Here is a 21,738-nt window from a genome sequence, read left to right as displayed (position 1 = left end):
AGGAAGAGGGAACAGCATGAATAGATAAAGACCCTGCCACAAGCTTGAGTTTCTTCTGAAAATTAATTTTCTATATGAATTTTCTCAAGGGCCCCATGCCTACCCTATTCATTGCCTCTTTCCCTGTTACCCCTCTATGTTGCTTTATCTTCTTCCCAGTCCCCTTCTCTGTTTCTCTCACTGCCTTCTCTTGCCAGTTTCCTACCTTGCTACCATCCACTATGAGCACAAGGAGAGAGGATCAGGGAAAGCAAACAGGAAGGAAAGTCGAGAAAATGGGAAGGGAAGACTTGAGATATGACGTACTACTGCAGATGCTGCGTGCCGTCATGTAACAGGCTTGAATTGTGAAGCTGGAATTCATCAGGAACTCTACCTCCTCCTCACCTGCCTAATAACAAACTCAAAGCTACACTTCGTGTTCAGTTGTAGTAGTGTCCATTAGCCCAGGTGTGTTAGTGTAGGGGTCCTTTGAATCCCAATACTTCATTACTTGAGTCTTATATTGGATCTGTACTTCTTTTACATGCTATAATTCCATAATTTGGGGTGTAGATATAAATTGCAAATACATTTAAATAAACAAATAAGAACACTGTGGTTATTGTTTGCAAAGCACCCACCATGATTTCCCTCTGTGGACAGGTCTATGGGTAGGACCTCCCACACTGATGCTAAGGAGCTTTCCATTTCTTTTATTCCTGAGAACCCTCTTCTACAATGCAAACAAGCCTGAGCTAGCCTCCTGGTGGAGGGAGAGATTCCAGCCTTCTAGATTTTCCCACCATTCAGGTGAGGTCCCAGATCTGGAAGTGAGGCCATTCTGGATTCTCCAGCTGCAGCCGAGCAGCCAGGAGAGAGAACAATGGGTAATAATAAGTGTTTTGTTTTATGCCACTAAATTTTGGCATGGCTTGTAATACAACAAAAGCTAATTGATAAAAACAATAGCATTTTCTCCAGGTAAAATGTTTGAAAGTAAATATACAGCCATATTCTAAATTATATTCTTAGTAAACTACTTAACTTCTCACTAATGTAGCCAGTTCATAATTTTTAGTAATGAACTTTTCTGATAATATAGAAGGGATGCTTATTAAATGTGAAGAGGGCAGGAAATTAAGAATGATTACAATTAAGATGAAATAGGTGTTTCAAAAGCCAAAATGATAAGATACATTCCACAAGTTGAAATTCATTAATATATTAAATATGGAGTCTGACATCATAGTCCATAATATCTACAGCATACATATAGCATGGCTTCTTCTGTCTTGTCTGAAGCATTTGAGGATAAACATTTTGGAAAAATTCTCTGCTTTGGTGCAGAGAAGATGGAAAAAAGAAAAAAGAAAAACAAGGAAATACCAAGATCACCTGGAGGGCCACACTGAATATTATATTAGTTAATGTTGGCTACGTGCTCTAATAAGTAGATCCCAAATTATGGAATTATTAACACGCAAAGAATATTTATTATTTACTTAACAATGCAGGGAAGGTGAGCAGATGTGACAGAGTGGCCCTCATCCATACAATCCTTCAGGTATCCAGGTTGACAGAGCCCTGCCATTTTCAGTATGTAGCTGCCAACATCCCCAGCTTCCAAAATCCAATTCAATCCAATATCCCTTCTCTATTTCAGCTGATCAGAGGGAGAAGGACCATGAAGGATTTTGTATAGGAGATAATCGTGTAGCTTTGAAATGGCAGACATCACTCCCTTTCTCTTATTCCATGGGTTAGAACTCAGTTACAGGACCATCTAACTTTAAGGAAGGCTGGGAACTCTATGTGTTAGGAAGAAAGGAACAAGAGAATATGGCAAGGGCTCAGCCTTTTTCACTCCAGCATCTCACATGTATGCACACCTGCCCACCATTCATTCTCATCCTAATCTTCTGATGGACCCACTCCTTTCCCTGCCTGACCTCTTGCCTTGAGTGACCCACCACCATTAATGTGCATGAGGTTACATTACTCAGGTGAGGTGCAGAGAAAAAAAAAAACTGTTCAGATCCACTCACTTAGAGAGTTTTATTCAGTACAAATCAATACTGGAAATGACAGCAAAGAAGCAATAAAGTTCAGTGATATCAATAGTGTCCAGAATGAGAGAGATGTTCTTCACTGCTCTTCATTGCTCTTCACTGCTTATCTCAAACATGAAGTATTTCATTCAGTTTCCATCACACATGCAGAAGGATAAGGTGGGTCACAGAACAAAGCCAAAGGAAGAGAAGCTGAAAGAACTGGAGTTATTCAGATAGAAGAGCAAAGAAGGATCAGTGGAGAAGCCATAATTGTCTTTACATGAATATTTTTTTTTAAATAAGCTTTTTCTGACAACAAAATCGCCAGGGGGTGGAAAATATTATCCATATTTCCACCACCCAGAGACAAACCCTGTTAACATAACTTTTATATAGTTCCTTCCAGACTGTTTTCCCTGCATAATCTTTTAAGATACTCTTGCATTTTATCTATTTTTCTCATTTTTGCCTGTTTTTGTCATTTAGGAGAGTAAGTATTTGCTTTATGTTTTTAGTCTTCAAAAACACCATTTCCTAAAAACACATACTGTTTCACTGGGAAGATAAATCACAGCCACTCACTGCTCAAGATTTAGATTGCTTCTAAATTTTCACTATTATAAATATGATTGGGATGCACGTTTGTGTGCAGAAGCCTTTTTCCTATTCATTTCATCAAAGCACTGTCTACTTGCACAAAATCTCTTCATATGTATGCTAAATTGTTTTTCAATATTTTTCTCCCACTGGTAAATGGCTAAGAATCCATGTTTCATCCACCCTTCTCTGGTGTTTGGTATTACTGAAAAATATTTCCTATTAAGAGAGGAAATTCATAACTTGTTATTTTAATCTGCATTTCTTTGGTTATTAGTGAGATTACACAGTGTCCAAGTTTATTAATCATTTGAATTTCTGCATTTGTGAATTATTTTTTTTTTAAAGATTTTATTTATTTATTTGACAGGATAGAGACAGCCAGCGAGAGAGGGAACACAAGCAGGGGGAGTGGGAGAGGAAGAAGCAGGCTCATAGCGGAGGAGCCCAATGTGGGGCTCGATCCCATAACGCCAGGATCATGCCCTGAGCCGAAGACAGACGCTTAATGACTGCGTCACGCAGGCACCCCATGAATTCTTTTTTTTTAAACCTAATTTGGCCAACTAGTGTTTTCTTTGTTGACTTGTATGATACCACGATATTGATCTTTTAGCACATCTGTTAAGTATATTTTTTTAGTTTCTTTGACTTATTATCATCAGTTTGTCTATAGTAGTTGTAAACCTTAATGTATTCAAAAATTTTAACCTTTTCTATTTTTCTTTAATGTGGTTAAATATAAGAAATTTCTTTCCAGTTTAGAGGGTGAATAAATAAATATACATGGATATTTTCTTATACCTTTTCTAGAGTTGCTTTTTTTTTTTTTTTTTTTTTACATTTAATTCCTTATAACAGTATTTTGGAAGTCCCAGATTGTCTAAAGCTTTATTTCAAGTTTGACATTGATTTCTCAAATAGCTATCTTCAAATATTTAAATGGATGCTGTGTGTGAGGAATGTGGGTTGGAGAATTAAATTGGCTTTGCATGGTGACAAGAGAGAGCATTAGAATCAATGGGTTAAGTTATAGATTTTGGTTTCATAAAAGAAAACACATTCTAAATGGTGATGAAATCGAAATATTTAACAACCCATATGGCATGTTCTCTGAACATCCAAGTGGATGCCCAGCCATAGAAAAACTGACAATGACCTTTAGGTGTGACAGGATGAACATCAACCAAAGTTAAAACTACCAGAATATGAAATGGACCACCTTGTGGTTAAAGGTGCGATGACCATGTGTATCAGTTAGCCCACGACAGTCTTGATTTATGCCTGTTGTCCAGATATGATTATTTGTAATGCTTTTTTCCCCCCACCTTTACACTCTTCTAATTTATGTAGCCTTGATTAAGGCAGCACTCTCTCAATGAAGGTATTCAGCTAAAGTGGGGTGACAAATTTGGAGGGTGTGGAATAAGGACTTCTGCCATTAAGGGACTGTGCTAGTCGTTTCCCAGGTCCTGTTGTCAGGTTCTTATGGCCCAGGGTGCATCTAGCGGTGCCCAAGTCTTTGTAACCTCTCTACAGCTTGTTGAGTACTTTACAGGGCTGTGTATATGCTTATACATTTCCCCAATAGAGCTCTCTTGTAATATGATATTATGCTGTTTTGTTCCACTCACACTCCCTAACTAGTACCCACTATGAAGCAAGCACAATTTGTCTTGGTTGTAGAGCACCCCCCACAGAGGTTGAGGAGGTGGCAGACATCTCCACTGAGGATGGAGAAAGTCATCTGGTTGGGTTTGAACTGTTGACAACCATGGGATTTACATGGTTTATGCCCATAGACTATGGAAACCCTAATAAGGGACACAAAGTTCCCTGAAATTCTATCTCTTGACTCTACTTCAGAGTCTGTAAATCCTTCTGAGCCCTAAAGATAAAAAGGAAGAGAAAAAGGAATTCCTATATCGTCCCTAGGCAGTCTTTGGAGTAGCTGGAGCAGCCTAACCACTTAGATAGGAGCCTTCCATTATGCAGCATAACACTCAAGGAACTTTTGGGGGAGAAACGAGTATGGGTAAAAGTGTGATGATATACAGAAAGATAATTTCACTCCTCTGGGTGTATTATATCCTAATTATATCTTATGGCTAGAGGAACTAAAGAGAGTTCATTTGAATGATGAAGTGTTTACATTAATGAAGTTGAATGAGACTCCATATTAAGCAATAGGAGGTGGTGAATGCAGGACCCTCAGTTGCAGAAAGAATTTTCTAGACTGACCAATAAAATATGCCTCACTTTTTTATTAAGGGTTTTAGGGAATCAGGTTCACATTCCCAATCAGAGGCTCCTTCTCTAAGAATCAATAATAACAAATCTACAGAAATCTCAGGGCTTTAACACATAATTTTTGCTCATTCAAAGTCCACAGGGAGACCATGAATCCTTTAGGTTAGCCGCCTTTTTGTGCAATGACAAAGGGACCCAGCTTTTATCTTCTCATGGTGGCCAACCCAATCAACATGGAAGGGAAGTGGGAGCTGGAGGTTGCACAGGGGGTTTATGGCACTTTTATGGCCAGGACGTAGCATAGCTCATTTCCTCCCATATTCCATTGGCCACAACCAGTCACGTGGTACCAACCAACTGCAAAGGAGACCAGGTTATGGAGGGCTGTTCCTGGGTACGTGATAAGCATTAAATGTCTCTGCTGTAAAACTTTTATAAGTTAGAGGAAGCTAGAAGGAAAACTCTCCTATAAGAGTCACATTTAGTAACATTAGACTTGGGTATATAATATCCATATTCTGTGTAATACCTGATTAATCCGAGATACAAGAAAAAAGAAGATGGAGCGGTTCACATATCAGTAGCTGAAAGTCTAGCCTTTTTACAACTGCTTTCTAAACTCAGTTACATCCATTTATATCTCCTATTATAAATGATAAATGTTACTGGTTTCCCTAATCTCCTTTATTCTATGTAGAGAGGTTTAACAGGCATCGAGACTGATTATAAATGTACTTGTTAATGTTTTCAATCCAATTTAAGATTGAAGTGAGGGCTTATGATATTTCTATAATGAATCTCATTATTAATTGGTTGTTTCTTCCATCCAGCATCCTTGTTTTCCCTGTTAGGTTTAATAAAAATCCATTTGAACCATAGCCATAGTCTTACTGATACAATATTTCAAAAGCTCTACACTACATGAGCAATGAATGCATCTCTCTAGATGGCATCATTGACCCATCATAACATGATGCTTTTTTTATTATTTAGTACTTAAGAGTTCAGAGAGATGATTCATGGAGCTCATTAATCAATTCATATTTAATCAGATCTTTATAATTTTAGAAGACTGTATGTGGTTCATAAAGTAGGTGATGAGCTTTCAGTAAAGGTTATTTGGATCACTTTCAGGCCAAATTATGAATATAAGGCAATGACCCTGAAACAAGACCAAGATGACATAATGGTAAATCAATATGATGTCAAGTAAATGATAAAATTAACTATTACTTGCCTTTTTAAAGAAACTTTTCTCATCTGTACTTGAGCAGCTTTTCGTTCACTCAAATTTAAGACAGGATTTAAATTCTTCAAGAATAAGAACACTTTGAGCTACTCATCTGAAGATAGTTATGAAGTATTACATTATATTTTGGTATCTATGAGAAAAGTAAGATTTCATATATTTAGCCCAGTTACAAATCACAGGGTCATTAAAGATCATTTAGTTGACTCTCCAACTCACTGTGTTATATATTACCTGGTGGTGATATTGGCTTCCCCTGGGATCCTTTTAACAGACAGTGGTCCTCAGTGTCTCCAAGCTATTGCACTGTTAAAGTTAGTTGCTGGATGGAAGCTCACCTTCTTTTGAACAAAAACTTCTCTTTACATAACTTCTTCCCAATTGATCTTAATTACCCTATAATATAATAATATATATTATACATAATACTAATACATAATGTTCTTTAGTTGTGTAATTTCTTTGTCCCCAGATAGCTATGATGTCTGCCTTTAATCTTCATCTCATCTGAAGCCAAAATACAATTAAATACTCCAACCATTAATAGTGAGATGGTCTGGAGACTCCCCACTAAATTGGTTATCCTCTGAATTAATGATTCTCATTTGGAGACCTGGGATTTACCTGAGAGGAGAATAGGGTTTTCCCCACATGGTCCCCTCCCACTGAGATTCTGCCCTTGGAGGGGGGGGGGGGGGGGGGGGGAGTCAGGATTCTTCCGATGCTTCCTGAAGAAAAATGCCCTTTCTCCAGACTGGGAATGACTACTGAGTGAGTCTCCCTAATTGATGGATTTGTGGAAAAAGATTTACTTAAAATGTACATTGAAACTTGTTAAGAGACTAGTCTAACATGATATCGAGATTTTAATACAGAACTCCAGACATGGTTTGAGCATTACAAAATATAATGAAGCTATTATCTCTCGTATTAGTCATTTCCTACCTGTAATAATACAGCTATCACTAAGGAGTTTTCTCGGGCTTTACAAACCTGTAAATACTCATGGTTTCTTATTAATAATAAAAATACAAATGTCCCTGACTTTTGATCTCCACCTTCTCATTCTGCTACTTAGTGCCTCTCCCACTCCACTCTCCCAAACACATGCTGCATACTTCCTGGACTCTCTCTCTCTCTCTCTCTCTCTCACAGACACACACACACAGACACACACACACACACACACACACACACAAATCACCACTCTGGTGTAGTGCTGGCCCTTTTAAAGTGTATTTCGTCATTTAATTCCCACAAGAAGTGCTATGTGGATAGTACTCTTACCAAAAATGTTAACATAGGGAGGTTAAGTACTTTGCCAAGTCTCCATGCCTCTCAAATGGTATGTTACCATATAATTGTGTAGATAAATACAAGGTGCTCTTGTGCAATAGGATAATAGTACAATTATTTGGCAAGAGGGGTTTAAATGATTCTGTCTTAAATTCCTAGCCACACAGATGGACTATTTCAAATCATTGTGTTTTCATTACCTTTATTTCCATGGAATTGCAGACTCCCCGTACTTCATTCTTGAGTTCAAGGCTGCAGTCATAGTCCTCACCACCTTTCTTGGAGTTGGGAGCACTCATCAGGCAGATTGAAGCTATACATTCAAGGCCAGTAAAGTCCAAAGTAGAAATGAAAGTCCATGGAATCCGAATGCATTGACTATTTGAACACCCAAGTTCCTTTACCTCCTTCATAACGGCCTCGGACATGTCCTCAAACTACATTATCCACATCTCATGTCCATCTGAGCTCAGCCTCTAACCTGCTAGGTCACCAGCTCCTATACTTTGTGCAGCAACTGCTGTGGGTGAAATGTAATGGCCACAGACATGTCACGCCTGAGCTTCCATAATGCACAAGCGGGTCCAACTAATGCTAATGGCAGGGCAAACACTTCTGTAATTAAATCTCAATATGCTCCTCACAAGTGGTTTTAAAATCTCCCCTCATGCCCAAGCAGCTTATGAACAAAGATTCTGCAAAGTCAAGAAAAATGTCCTAATTTTTGGAATTTAAGGTCACATAAGGAATATGGACCAGTTTAACGACTTCCCCACCACTAAGAAACCAGGCTGGTGGTGAACTGGCCCAGGAACACCCTGAATCCTTTTCTTTGAACTTCAATCTAAAAGAATTTCTTTGATGGAAGTTGCTACTTCATGTAAAAAGAGATTCCTCCAACCTAATTGACTAATTTCTCTCTTGGATCCAAACTTCTACACATAGATCCTAAACATTTTTTTTTCATTTCATTAATGAATATTCATTCATTTCATTAATGCTTTATTTTATGCAATTAAAAAAAATCTTATCTGGATAAATTATATAATAGCAACAACTTAAATTGTACTTCATTAAAAATAATAATCACAGTACAATAAACAATAACAGAATAAAACATACCCACCAAAGCAGCTCAGATTAGTTCACAGAGTAGAGCAAATTAATCAAACCACAAAACATACTTTGGCAGAAACCAACATGGTAGAAAAGACCCTGTATTGGAAATCAGGGAATTAATAGCTGAGAGACCTTATGGGGATTGTTTGAAAACTGGCATACAAATGAAAATTCTATTTGAAATACTGTCATTGAATTTAAACCCCTCACTTAGAAATACTTACATATGTGCACTCATGCATTTGGTCAATCAACAAATATCTGTAGAGTGTCAGTCATTTATCCCTGAGATAAGTGTTAGGTATTTATTCTGATTTAGGTTACTGAACCATTTTCCTAATCTAATCTCTTTTTAACAAAGAAGAAAATAACTTTCTGCTGCATAATTAAAAACTCTGCAATAAGCTGCAATAACAAGTCATCTAAAGCATATTTATTTACTTTTAGATTTCATGCTACTATTGCAATCCAATTATGTATTACTCATCATTGAAATTTGGGGTTTCTTCCCACTGAGGTATTTCTCTTCCTGGGAAAACTGAGGTCAGAGGCTTATTTTCATTGTTTTGTGTGTTTCCTGTGTCCCTTGCTTACTGGTCAGATTGAAAGGATAGGACAGAATGCACTGAGAGAGGAATGTTAAGAATTTAAGACATCAATCTTTTGTGTGACCAGGCCTAATTCAATTTTAGAAAAGCAAAGCAGAAGAGTACTAGAACAGATCAAGATAACCTGTTCTTTTGAAAAGTTTGGTTTCCGACTGGCAGTGAGGGAAGGGTTGGGAATAAAGGGACAGTTAAGTGAATGTGCCTCCACTAAAGAATGAAGGGGGCGGTGCTATTTCTCCCCAGTGGATGGTGTTGGCAGACAGCCAGGTTTGCAGCTCTCAGTTACAACCCCTAGCAGTATAGACAGTGGGGTGGACAATTCTCTCCACACCCACCTTCCTAAAGCCTGGAGATGAACCACCCTCAGGGCTAAGATAAGAAAAGGGGCTTGTTAATAATTTCAGGCTGGGAAGGGTGGGTACTCTTTTAGTGTGGTTAAGAATAACAATAGCTATGTTCCACCTTTCTTAATGGGGAACTATAAAAAGATTTCCCTCTGAAGTAAAAAACAAGCAAAGATCTCCACTATTCTCTACAATTGTTGTGAAGGTACTTATCAACATAATTAGTCAATATGAAGTAGTGATAGGCATAAGAATTGGAAAGGAAGAAATACCACTATCTGTATTTACAGAAAATGAAGTTATTACATATATGGAAAACCTAAAAAACAAATCATGTGAAAGAACTACAAAAATAATAGAATTCAATGAACATAGAAAAATATGAGTCTTTATGCATACGTACAATAATTTTTTAACAACAAAATGAAAGCAAAGACTTCATTTACAGTAGTAAAAATAATAATAGTAATAATAACAGAATACCTAGGCATAACTTAACAGGACATGTCTAATACCTATATGAGGAAAACTCTAAAAAAATCCTGAAATACACAAAAATTGACTTGAGCAAATGAAATGATACATACCTTGTTTGAGACAGGAAAGCTCAACATTACAAATATGTCAATTCTTTCTAAATTAATCTATAAATATAATGCATTCACCACAAAAATATCCTTATATTTTCTAAAGCAGGATAAGTTGATTATAACAAGCAATACAAACCAAAAAGGAAATCTTGAAGAGAATGAGAGGTGATCGGGAAGTTAGCCATATGTCTAGAAATCACTCCATCTCATGAAAGAGACAATCTAGTACTAAAACATACTACATTAAAGCATGTGATCATTCTCAATGGGGAAAAATGGAGAGCTTTTCCCCTAAGGTCAGGAACACGGCAGGGATATCCACTCTCACCACTGCTGTTCAACATAGTACTAGAAGTCCCAGCCTCAGCAATCAGACAACAAAAAGAAATAAAAGGTATCTGAACCAGCACAGAAGTCAAACTTTTCATTGTTCACTGATGACATGATACTCTATGTTGAAAACCCAAAAGACTCACCCCAAAATTGCTAGAAGTCATACGGCAATTCAGCAACATGGCAGGATATAAAATCTATGCACAGAAATCAGTTGCATTTCTATACACTAACAATGAGACAGAAGAAAAAGAAATTAAGGAGTTGATCCCATTTACAACTGCACCAAAAACCGTAAGATAGGAATAAAACAAACCAAAGAGGCAAAGGATCTGTACTCAGAAAACTATAGAACACTCACGAAAGAAATTGAGGAAGACACAAAGAAATGGAAAAACATTCCATGCTCATGGATTGGAAGAATAAATATTGTTAAAATGTCTATACTACCCAAAGCAATCTATACATTTAATGGAATCTCTATCGAGATACTACCAGCATTTATCACAGAGCTAGAACAAACAATCCTAAAACTTGTATGGAACCACAAAAGACCCTGAATAGCCAAAGCAACCTTGAAAAAGAAAACCAAAGCTGAAGGCATCACAATTCTGGACTTCAAGTTCTATTACAAAGCTGTAGTGATCAAGATAGTATCCTGCTGTCACAGAAACAGACACATAGATCAATGGAACAGAATAGAAAACCCCAAAATGGACCCACAACTCTATGGTCAACTAATCTTCAAAAAAGCAGGAAAGACTACCAATGGAAAAAAGATAGTCTCATCAACAAATAGTTTTGGGAAAAACAGACAGCAACATGCAAAAGAATGGAACTGGGCCACTTTCTTACACCACACACAAAAAATAAATTCAAAATGGATGAAAGACTTAAATGTGAGACAGGAAACCATCAAAATCCTAGAAGAGAATACAGGCAGTAACCTCTTTGACATCAGCCATAACAACTTCTTAGCTACGTCTTCGGAGGTGAGGGAAACAAAAGCAAAAATAAATATTGGGACTTCATCAAGATAAAAAGCTTCTGCACAGGGAAGGAAAGAATCAACAAAACTAAAAGGCAATTTATGGAATGAGGAAGATATTTGCAAATGACATACCTGATAAAGGGTTAGTATCCAAAATCTATAAAGAACTTGTCAAACTCAACACCCCCAAAATAAAGAATCTGGTCAAGAAATGGGCAGAAGACATAAATAGACACTTTCCCAAAGAAGACATCCAGGTGGCTAACAGATGCATGAAAAAATGCTCAACATCAGTCATCATCAGGGAAACACAAATCAAAACCACAGTGAGAAACCAACTCACACGAGTCAGAATGGCTAAAATTAACGTCAGGAAACAACAAAAGTTGGCAAGGATGTGGAGAAAACGGAATCCTCTTACACTTGATAGGAATGAAAACTGGTGCAGCCACTCTGGAAAACAGTACGGACGTTCCTCAGAAAGTTAAAAATAGAACTGCTTGACAACCTAGTAATTGCACTACTAAGTATTTACCCAAAGGATACAAAAACGCAGATTTAAAGAGGTACATGCACCCCGATATTTATAAGCAGCATTGTCAACAATAGCCAAACCATGAAAAGAGCCCAAATGCCCACCATTAGATGAATGGATAAAGAAGATGTGGTATTTATATATACAGTGGAATATTACTCAGCCCTCAAAAAGAATGAAATCTTGCCGTTTGCAATGACATGGATGTAATGTCACTATGTGTACATATAGTGTATTATGCTAAGCAAAATATGTCAGTCAGACAAAGACAAATACCATATGATTTCACTTATATGTGGAATTTCAAAAACAAAACAGATGAACATAGGGGGAGAAAAAAGAGAGGCAAACCATAAAATAGACTCTTAACTATAGAGAACAAACTGAGGGTTCTGGAGGGGAGGTGGGATTAAATGGGTGATGGGTATTAAGGAGGGCACTTGTTGTGATGAGACCTGGGTGTTACAAGTAAGTGAGAAATCACCAAATTCTACTCCCAAAACTATTACACTATATTTTAACTAAATGGAATTTAAATAAAAACTTGAAACAAACAAATAAGAGATACTTAAACAAAAATATGAAAAGATGTATGTACTGTGTGGGTTTTTTTGTTGTTCTTGTAGGAGGTTATTTGTAAAATACTGGAAAGAATCCTAATATCCATCCTCAGAGAACTGAGTGAAGACATTATGGTCCACACGACAGAGCACTATCGAATAGTCACAAAATGAAGTATTATTCCTCAAAGGAATGAGGAAGACTGTGCCGTGGAGTCATCTCCAATACGCACTGCTAAATGAAAAGGCAAGTCACACCACAGTATGGATAGTATGTTTCTTTATATCTAAGAAATGGAATACATTCTGGCTTGTGGTTTTTTAAAAAGCAATTCTTATAAGCTAATAAAAATTGTTCCTTGTTTGGAGGGATAGAACAGAGTGATTGAGTTAAAGGTGGAACTTGGGCTGCTTACACTGCCCCTTGTTTTATGCTTTTGACTTTGACACTGTAAATGTAAATAGAAATCAAAATGGAGGGGGATCCCTAAAAATTGAAAACAAAAATAAACAAATGACCCTAACTGTATATCAAATTGGTGGTTTAATGACACAGAAAAATTATATAATTTGACTTCCAAGCACAGTATTTGACAAATACAGTCCTAGCGGGAAATATTCTAAGAGCAACAACAACACATAAAAAAGTGCAAAGAAATCTGAAACGGTGTTCATTATTCCCAGTGTTAGTAGTAATAAAGCACCCGGCTCTTTCTTTCTGCCAAGATTAAGCAGTCAGCGTGCTTTTATTTTTTCCAGTAGCCATCTCTTCAGTATCCTCGGCTAGAATTGCGTTATATGGCCACACTCTAGCTTTAAGGAAGCTGGAGGCAATAAAGAGCGACATTACCACAATTATTTAGATGAATCATGAACCATTCCTTGGGGCTAGGCGTTTATCTGTCCTCTCCCACAAAAAGTAGTGTCTGTTTAGCAAGGAAGAAGGAGAGAATGTACTGGAGAGAAGTAAATTAAAGCACTGGCCACAGAAGGTAAGGGGGTGGGGAAGACCTCAGATGAATGCTTTCTGGGGGGCACCAGAAGGGGAAAAATACACTTGTAGAGCATTCATGGGGCAAGTTAACCGAATGACAGATTTGATTTCTAATCCCTACCACTCTTATGAGTTGGATTGTGTTTATCTCTCTGAAGCATTCTCTGAAGATTCTTGAGTGTCCTCTGTATGTGCATGTGTGTGTGAGTGTGTGTGCATGTGCCTGTGTGTGTGCATGTGCAGCCAGCTGACAAGAGAGGTCAAGTGTCTTGCCTAAGAGCATACAGCCGGTATGTGGAAGAATCTGGATTCCCACTCAACACAGCAGCAACAGAGCCAGGCTCTTAAGGACTCCTCTAGAGACTGGTTTTACTGAATCCAAGATAAGGCCATAATACCTGGGATTCATTTTGCAACAGCAGCTAACATCTATCAGGCAAGCACTGTGCTAAGTGCTTTATATAAATGATCTCTCTTAATCCTAGAGAAAACTCAACTATTACCTTATGATTCTGGACGGGAACGCTGAGATTCCGATAGCCTGAGTAATTTGTCCAAGTTCTTAGATTTACTAAGTGGCAGAGCTGGAATAAGTGCCTAATTCTCTCTGCCTCCAGTGTCTGTCCTCTTGCCTGCCTTGGGAAAACTGTCTCTTCCTGGATAGATGTTTTTTTAAAAAGCTTTTTATTTCTGAGACATCCCTTTCATTTCTTAAATTTACATTGTGTGATTGTGGGGGTCTTGAGGTCTTATTAAGTGGACGAAGAATTTAATAAAATATTTTAGAATATAAATTTCCTTTAGTAGATAATATGCAAATTAGAGGACACTTTCTGAAAAAAATATGAGTGAATATTGAGAGTTAAGAGTTCCGAATCCCACTCTCCAGGTTCAGACCTAGTTTTCGGCGACATGGCTACGTGCACCAAGAAGGTTGAAATCATTGGTGAATATGGGACTGGTTATGGTGCATCCCCCAGGAAAATGCTGCAGATGATTGAAATAAGCCAGCACGCCAAGTACACTTGTTCTTTCTATGGCAAAACCAAGATGAAAACGAGCTGTGGGGATCTGGCATCATGGTTCCCGCATGAAAACAGTAGTCGGTGGCGTCTGGACCTGTAACACCACTTCTGTTGTCAGTAAAGTCTGCCCTCAGAACACCAGAGGAGTTGAAAGACCAGTGGAAGCTCCACCATTTGAAACACTGCTAGCCTGTAATAAATGGGTTAATTTATATAACAACACAAAAAAGAATTCTGAATCCCAGAATTGGTGGTCTAGATTACAATGCTCTTAAGCAAAAGTCAAGAAGTTGTATTTCAAGTAAAAAAACCTACTGTTGGCACAGAGGTGAAGTTAAACTATCTCCAGGACAGCGACCAAGATGAAGGCCATGAAGTCTACAGGGCATGTTACAATCTGAGAGTCCCAACTGTAAGACCACAGACCTTTCCAAGGCCGGCTATTGTAGCCAAGAAGATAACATAAGAGTAGCTTCCCCCACAGATAACATGAAGGCATCTGCATGAACCAACCTTGGTCACCTAAACTAACAGTCACATGCTGTCAGACAATGTGTTCTGTTTAAAGAACACTACCTGGACTTAAACCAGCTTCGCTTTCTGCATCAGTGACTCTAAAGAAATGCCGTTGACCCTTAAACAAAACAAGTTGGAACTCCGTGTGTCCACATATGCCCAGACTTTTTACAGTACAGTATTGTAAATGTATTTTCTCTCCCTTTTATGATGTTCTTAATAACATTTTCTTTTCTTTAGCTTACTTTAAGAGTATAATATATAATATAAAAAATATGTATTAATTGTTTATATTATTGGTAAGGCTTCTGGCCCGCAGTAGGCTCTTAGTTAAGTTTTGGGGGAGTTGAAAGTTACACTCAGGTTGTTGACTATGCAGGGGGTTGGTGCCCCTGATCCCCTCATTGTTCAAGGGTCACCTGTAATTCTTTGGCTTCAGGAGCTCCTGATCTCTGGGCTCCGTTTCATTAGTGTCATCCTCTAAGGACTGTCCTTCTCACATAAAGCCAGACAGCTACTAACGTTACCAGAAGCCAACGTGCCAGAACAAATACGGCATCAAGACAATGTCCTGGGGTGCCACCGTGGCTGAGTCGGTTAAGCATCTGCCTTCAGCACAGGTCATGATCTCAGGGTCCTGGGATCCAGCCCCATGTCAGGCTGCCCGCTCCGCAGGAAGCCTGTTTCTCCTTCTGCCTGCCACTCCTCCTGCTTGTGCTCTCTCTCTCTCTCTTTAAAAAGAAAAAAAAAAAGACAATGTCCCTATATTAGGAATAAATACATTTTAAGAATAGTCTCCTGAAAACTTTAAAAGTTTATTTATGAGAAATCCGTAAATACCCCAATAAGTATGTGAGTTAATAAAGGAAAACCTCAGTAAGATAGAGTCAGGGGGCTGGCGGGGGAGCCCTACCGCTCAATGTCAATTACAGGAAGAATTGTCAGTTACAGACTCCAACAGAAGAATCCTCAACAGGAAAAGATGTACATTGCATCTTTTACAAGAAATGGACTACCCCTGCAATTCAGTCAATGCGGAATAGTCTTCACCCTGAACCTTCACTTTTCTCCGGTTGACTTTTATTCAAAACAACCCCTCCCAACTTCCTCCTTCTTCTCCATACACTAACATTTTTCTCCTTTGTTTGTTGGACTTGCATGTGGTTTTACTGTAACTTCCATGTCCTGAATTGCAATTCTCTGCTAGTTCTGAATAAACCCATTTTGCTGGTAAAATAACTGGCTGTTTTATTTTAAAGGTTAATAAGTAAAAAGAGGGTGTTTTACTTTATGCATTATCATCTTCTCACCATTTTTCTTTCATGTTGATTAATCTTATGATTAATACTGGACCATCCAGAAGAAAAAGCTAAAGGCCCTGAACATTTTGCATTATTTAAAAATTCAAAATATTTTTACTTTTCCCTGATGACCTGGACCTATCATGCTCACCCAGCCTTTTTCCTGCTTTGCCCCTGCATTTCACAGCTGTGGGATATCATATTTCTTTCATGGAGTTCTGGCTTTGTAGATTAAGACTTAGTATGCCTCTCAAAATACCTTCCAATATTGAGGTGAATGAAATATTTAGATTCATCAAAGTGTTACAGAGAGTGAGATGGGAAAGGAAAGAAGCCTTGGTTCTTTTCGCTGCCACAGTAAAGAATTACGGGAAGGGGAAACGAAAGTGAGGCAGAGGAAAGTTTTCTTAAAGTCCACTCCAAACGGGTGCCTTTGGCTCAGGTCATGATCCCAGAGCCCTGGGATCGAGCCCCACCTCAGACTCCCTGATCAAGCGGGAAGTCTGCTTCTCCCTCTCCCTCTGCCCCTGCTCATGCTCTCTCGCTCACTCTCTCTCAAATAAATAAAATCTTAAAAGAAATAAAGTACATTCCAAGGGAGGAACGGGCCAGTCAAGAGAGACAAGGTCCCAGAAACTCTCGGGTGTGGGCTTATTTTTTCTTTTGCGTGGGTCCTAGGGTCCCAACATTAGAATGACATGCCTGGATTATATAATAATTAGCCAACTCTGCATGTCTTTTCCTAAAATGTATTTAAATACGTGCATGGGATTGGAAATTGAAACATTATTTCCATTCTAGGGACACAGGTCACATTATAAGAACAAGCAGCTGCTTTCTGCCCAAGTGCAACAAACACAGCACACTTAACTCTTCCTCTGCTGGAATGTTGTAACTGCAAACTGACTGCTAGACGGGGGAATGGGGTGGTCCCTCTGCAGTCCTGCATTGATCAGAGCTCTCCAGCAGCAGGATGTCCATCCTCCTGTCGCTCATACCTAGCTTCCTGCCTAACAAAAAGAGGTTATGTTTAAAAATTGCAAAACCACGCGCACAAAGTCATCACTGACTTTGGTAAAGATTACAGTTAGATCCTGCCCACTTCAGTGTTAACCATGTTCAATCAGCTTGCTGGGAAGTACAGATGGCCCCCACCCCACCCCCCACTATCCAAAAGTCGAACATTCCTATGAAACCTTTCATAAGCCAAACTGCCATTCATGTATATGGAAAATTCTTTTGAACGCTCCCAGACTCAGAAACTTAACCTCGCTTAGGCGTTGCTGATACCTTAGGACACATCTTGCTAACAGATGAACGAAATAAATCAAGGTGAAGCACAGATGCTCATAGATACAGTTCAGAGCTATGGCGGCTGGATGCTGAGATGCTGAGTGGGGTTCCCAGGGCAGGAGCTTGGGGGGGCCAGCCTCACTGCTCCAGCTGCACGTGGTACCCAGAAAGGCTCAAGTGGCTGCAAAATGAATGCCGGAGGCTAATTTTGCTTTTCACCTTTTCTCGTAAAAGCAAAAGTCCTCTTCGGATTTCCTTGGTTAGCAGAAACAGGTATTAACGGAGTAAGTCTTTCATAAAAGTGAAGTGGCCTCACATGAACTTTTCAAAGGTGGGGGATACCCTGTATCACTGTAATATATAGTGAGACTAAGCCATTAGCTGAATCCACAACCATGAGACAAACTCTAACCTTCTTGCCCATTTCAATTTCCCATTCTTTCTCTCTCTTGCTCAGTTTTGCTTTCCGTTCTTTTCTCCATATAGTGTATATAAATATAAATAAAATATAATATACATGTAAATCTATATGTTTGAAACACATCCCTGCTGTTGACTTGGTATGTGGACAAACAAAATGCATGTCGAAAGAAGCACTTCTAGGATTTAAGTTAACCTTTTTTTTTTTTTTTAAGATTTTATTCATTTATTTGAGAGGAAGAGACAGAGAGTGCACACAAGCAGGGAAGGAATAGAGGGAGAGGAAGAAGCAGACTCCCTGCTGAGCAGGGAGCCGGTTGTGGGGCTTGATCCCAGGACCTGGGATCATGACCTGAGCTTAACCAACTGAGGCACCCAGGCACCCTTAGGTTAACTTTGCTACCCCCAGATTGTTCAGGCTGGCCTCAGACCCAGAAACCTACAGGGAGAAGGGGGGGTCTCAGGTGGTTTTCATTCTCTGACCACTCTCTTGAGGCTCAGGGAGGAAAAGCTGTGGCACACAGAAGACTTTATATGGTGCTGCCATGATCTGGTACTGCTGCCCTCTGGATGGTGGAAGTCCAAATTTTGGCTTTTTCTCTCCAGAGGTACTTTTGGGGGATTTTTCTCTCCGGGGGCTCTTTTGTGGTTTCTCTGAAGCCTTCTATCACCAATCCCCTACTAGGTACCTTCAAGCTATTTCCTGGGGATTCCCTGGGGTGAGTGACACACTCTCCAGCCTGCCTTGGAAACTTCATCTGCCAGAGGCCTTCTGCCACAGTGGCCAGTAGGCAGTCCTCATGGACAGTATCACCTCAAGAGAGCCCCAGCCTGGCTACTTGCTGGACAACTACTTTGGCGAAGACCGCAAACCCAGCTCTTTGTCTTGCCCGATTCTGAGCCCAAGCCACTCCATTCAGGAATACCTCTTACCTTTAGACTTTTCTACCCCCCCATGCCTTCACAATCTAGGGCACACTGGGTTTTTTGCTAAACAGTTCCACCCAAATCCCTCTCATTCTGTCTGAAGCAGAGACGGGGCACAGTCAAGGGAAGAACAGCCTTCAGCAACTAGCATTAAATGGATCCTCACTCATCTTTCCTCTCTGATCATGCTCCTGGTCTATGTGGTGGTGGAAGGGAGGGATTGGTCCTGTTCCTTGGGGATCCTGACAGCAGTTCTGGGGAGATGAGCTGGCAAGCGCCTCTCTTGAGAATGTATAGTTTCACTGTTCTCAGCGTTTGAATCTCAGTGAAAACTGCAAGACAATGAGAAAACTTACATCTAGCCTCCCGTTGCATAGGGTTGATGCAATTGGGTACCACCTCTCCCCCTCTTTTTTCCCCCATGCACAAGGCATCATGTAATCAATCAACTACCATACCTGGCCAAGTCTCTGCCAGGTACGAAGGAAGTTATATATAAAAAAAAAAAAAAAAAAAAAAAAAAAACTAGATTACAAGCCTTTGAGAATTAATCATCCCAATAAATAAAACAAATGGTGTCCATTTAAAACACAACCCATTGAGTCAACAGCAGATCTGTGCCAGCTGGAATAGCCGGGTTAGGCTGGTGAGACCAGGGATGGGGGACATGCCTCCGAGGCCACAGCACCTGGAGGAGTGGTGGAGGAAAGTGATGCCCTCTGTGGTCATTGAGATTTCCTCAACAACCACAGAACAGTGGCCCAGAGACCAGAGGCAAAAGTCTTGGGAAGGGAGAGGGCACAAGGAGGGGAAGCAGGGGCTAGCCTGTCCCACCCTACAGGATAACCTGACGTGTGCAAATACAGGAAGCCTCCTTGTCTCAGCCACTCCAGGGTCCCACAACCAACAGAGTTCCTTGTCCTCAGGGAAGGGCCTGCCCCAGCCAGAGGTAGCCTAGGAGAGCCAATGTGTGCCCAGCATCTGAGGAAAGCGAGCAAAGCATGGCCTTTGCAGTGTATGAGAAGTGCAAGACAAGAATGAGAATTTGAGGGAAATGGTCCTTTGGTTGCTGGGTTGTTTCGTCAAGCATAAGAGACTAGACCATGTTGGTAGAGCGTTGAGGAATATTATGCAGAAATAATGAGGAAGGCTGTGCAGTGCTAAGCTGAACAGGAAAGGTTAGGAGCACGAAGAAATTCAGAGACTGAGCTGCTGGGAGGACACTGGGGAGGAAGGAGTGATGACTGCATGGGGCTCAGAGGTGGCAGAGATCTGGCAAGGCCCAGAAGGGCAAAAGAATGCACAGAAGAAGGGGAAACAGCTTCCAAGACAGAAACACCCGTTGTTATAAAGCGCACATGGTCAGTAAGGGAAAGCAAAGGGCTTTGCATCTTTGTTCCTTCTGTAGTCTCAGCCTCAGGAGCCCTGTCCTGGACATCGAAGCTTTGGCTGAAGTCTGCCCCAAGTGCTCTAGTTAGGATGCAAGCAGAGTGCCCTTCCAGATTCTTCAGCATTCATTTGTCTCCTCCTTCTATTTGGCTGGAGCTTTGCTGTGATTGATGTAGACATGTGACTTCACTTTCAAATGTTGCCCTAGTTTTTCTTATCCGGGTCAATCTTTGAAGGACCTTAGGTCACAAATCCAGCCAGACAGGGAACTTCATTCACCCTCATGACTTACATTCATGTGCTGCATGCCCCTTGGAGAGAAATATCAGTTTTCCCCCTCCCCAGTCATCTGCATTCTAGTTTGACTAGCCAAAGGGCTAGCTTTTCTCCCTTGATTACTCTGTGTTTATTTCTACCTGCACAAGTCAGTGGGGAGAATGAGCTTGCAGATCATGCTAGACAGGAATGAAAGAGATTTCTTATTCTCTTAAGACATTACATCAAGACAATTTTATTGGAACATGCAGTTATAGTATGATAGGGTAGAAATGCAGATGTCAGCCCCACCCCTCCCCTATTTTGTCTCCAAAGAGGTACACTACTATCACATGCAGGGTCTGTTTCTTGACTTGATTTGTTTGTCCTTCCTTCCTTCTAAAAAATCAATTTTTTGAGGTATAATTTATATACAATAACATTTGCCAATTTTAAGTATTTGTCGATTTGCTGAATTTTGACAAATGTATAGAGTCAGGGAACCATCCGTACAGTAATAATATAGAGTATTTCTGTCATCCCAGATGTTCCTTCAGGGCTTTTTGTCATCAACTCCCTCCTCCTAGCCCTGCCCCTGGCACACTTGGTCCCTTCTTATATGAAGAGGGATGAGAGCAGCCTAAAAAGAGTGTGGTCGCATAAATATCCCCGGAGGCTTCTTGTTCTTAATCTACAGAAATTGCATTTTGCTGGTCATTTCCTAATCGGCATCCCAAAGAATCAGGAATCGTTAAAATCTGTCCATTTTTTGTCACTTATTAGGAGCTGGACTCATTGTCTGTGCTGAGTTGCTCCATGAATATCATAGATAAATTTGGTGCATGTTTCCAAAGAGGTGGCACTGTAATTGACATCTGTCTGTGGCTGAAAGAGAGCCATCTGAGCTTAAAGACAAAGAGATGCACAGTAAAATTAAATGTAATAAACTCTCCCTCCTAACGCTCTTCCTATTACCTTTTGGTTAGATTTTAGTAAGATTTTGTGTCTGAGAGATTGTTACCCTTATTCTATTGCCCTATGGGAATAGAAAGAGATAAGAAGTAATGAACAAAGCTAAGTGAGGAATACTGGAAGGGATAATGGTGATGTAAA

At 39.8% G+C, this 21,738-nt stretch overlaps 1 pseudogene; it reads left to right on the top strand.

Moving 5' to 3' along the window:
• The first annotated feature begins 14,411 nt into the window (after window positions 1-14,411).
• On the top strand, window positions 14,412-14,713 carry LOC121101729 (annotated as a pseudogene).
• The last annotated feature ends 7,025 nt before the right edge of the window (window positions 14,714-21,738 follow it).

This window comes from Ursus maritimus, unplaced genomic scaffold, assembly GCF_017311325.1.
Source record: "Ursus maritimus isolate PB19 unplaced genomic scaffold, ASM1731132v1 scaffold_9, whole genome shotgun sequence".
NCBI classification, from domain to species: domain Eukaryota; kingdom Metazoa; phylum Chordata; class Mammalia; order Carnivora; family Ursidae; genus Ursus; species Ursus maritimus.
This window is presented reverse-complemented; position numbering and strand designations above follow the sequence as displayed.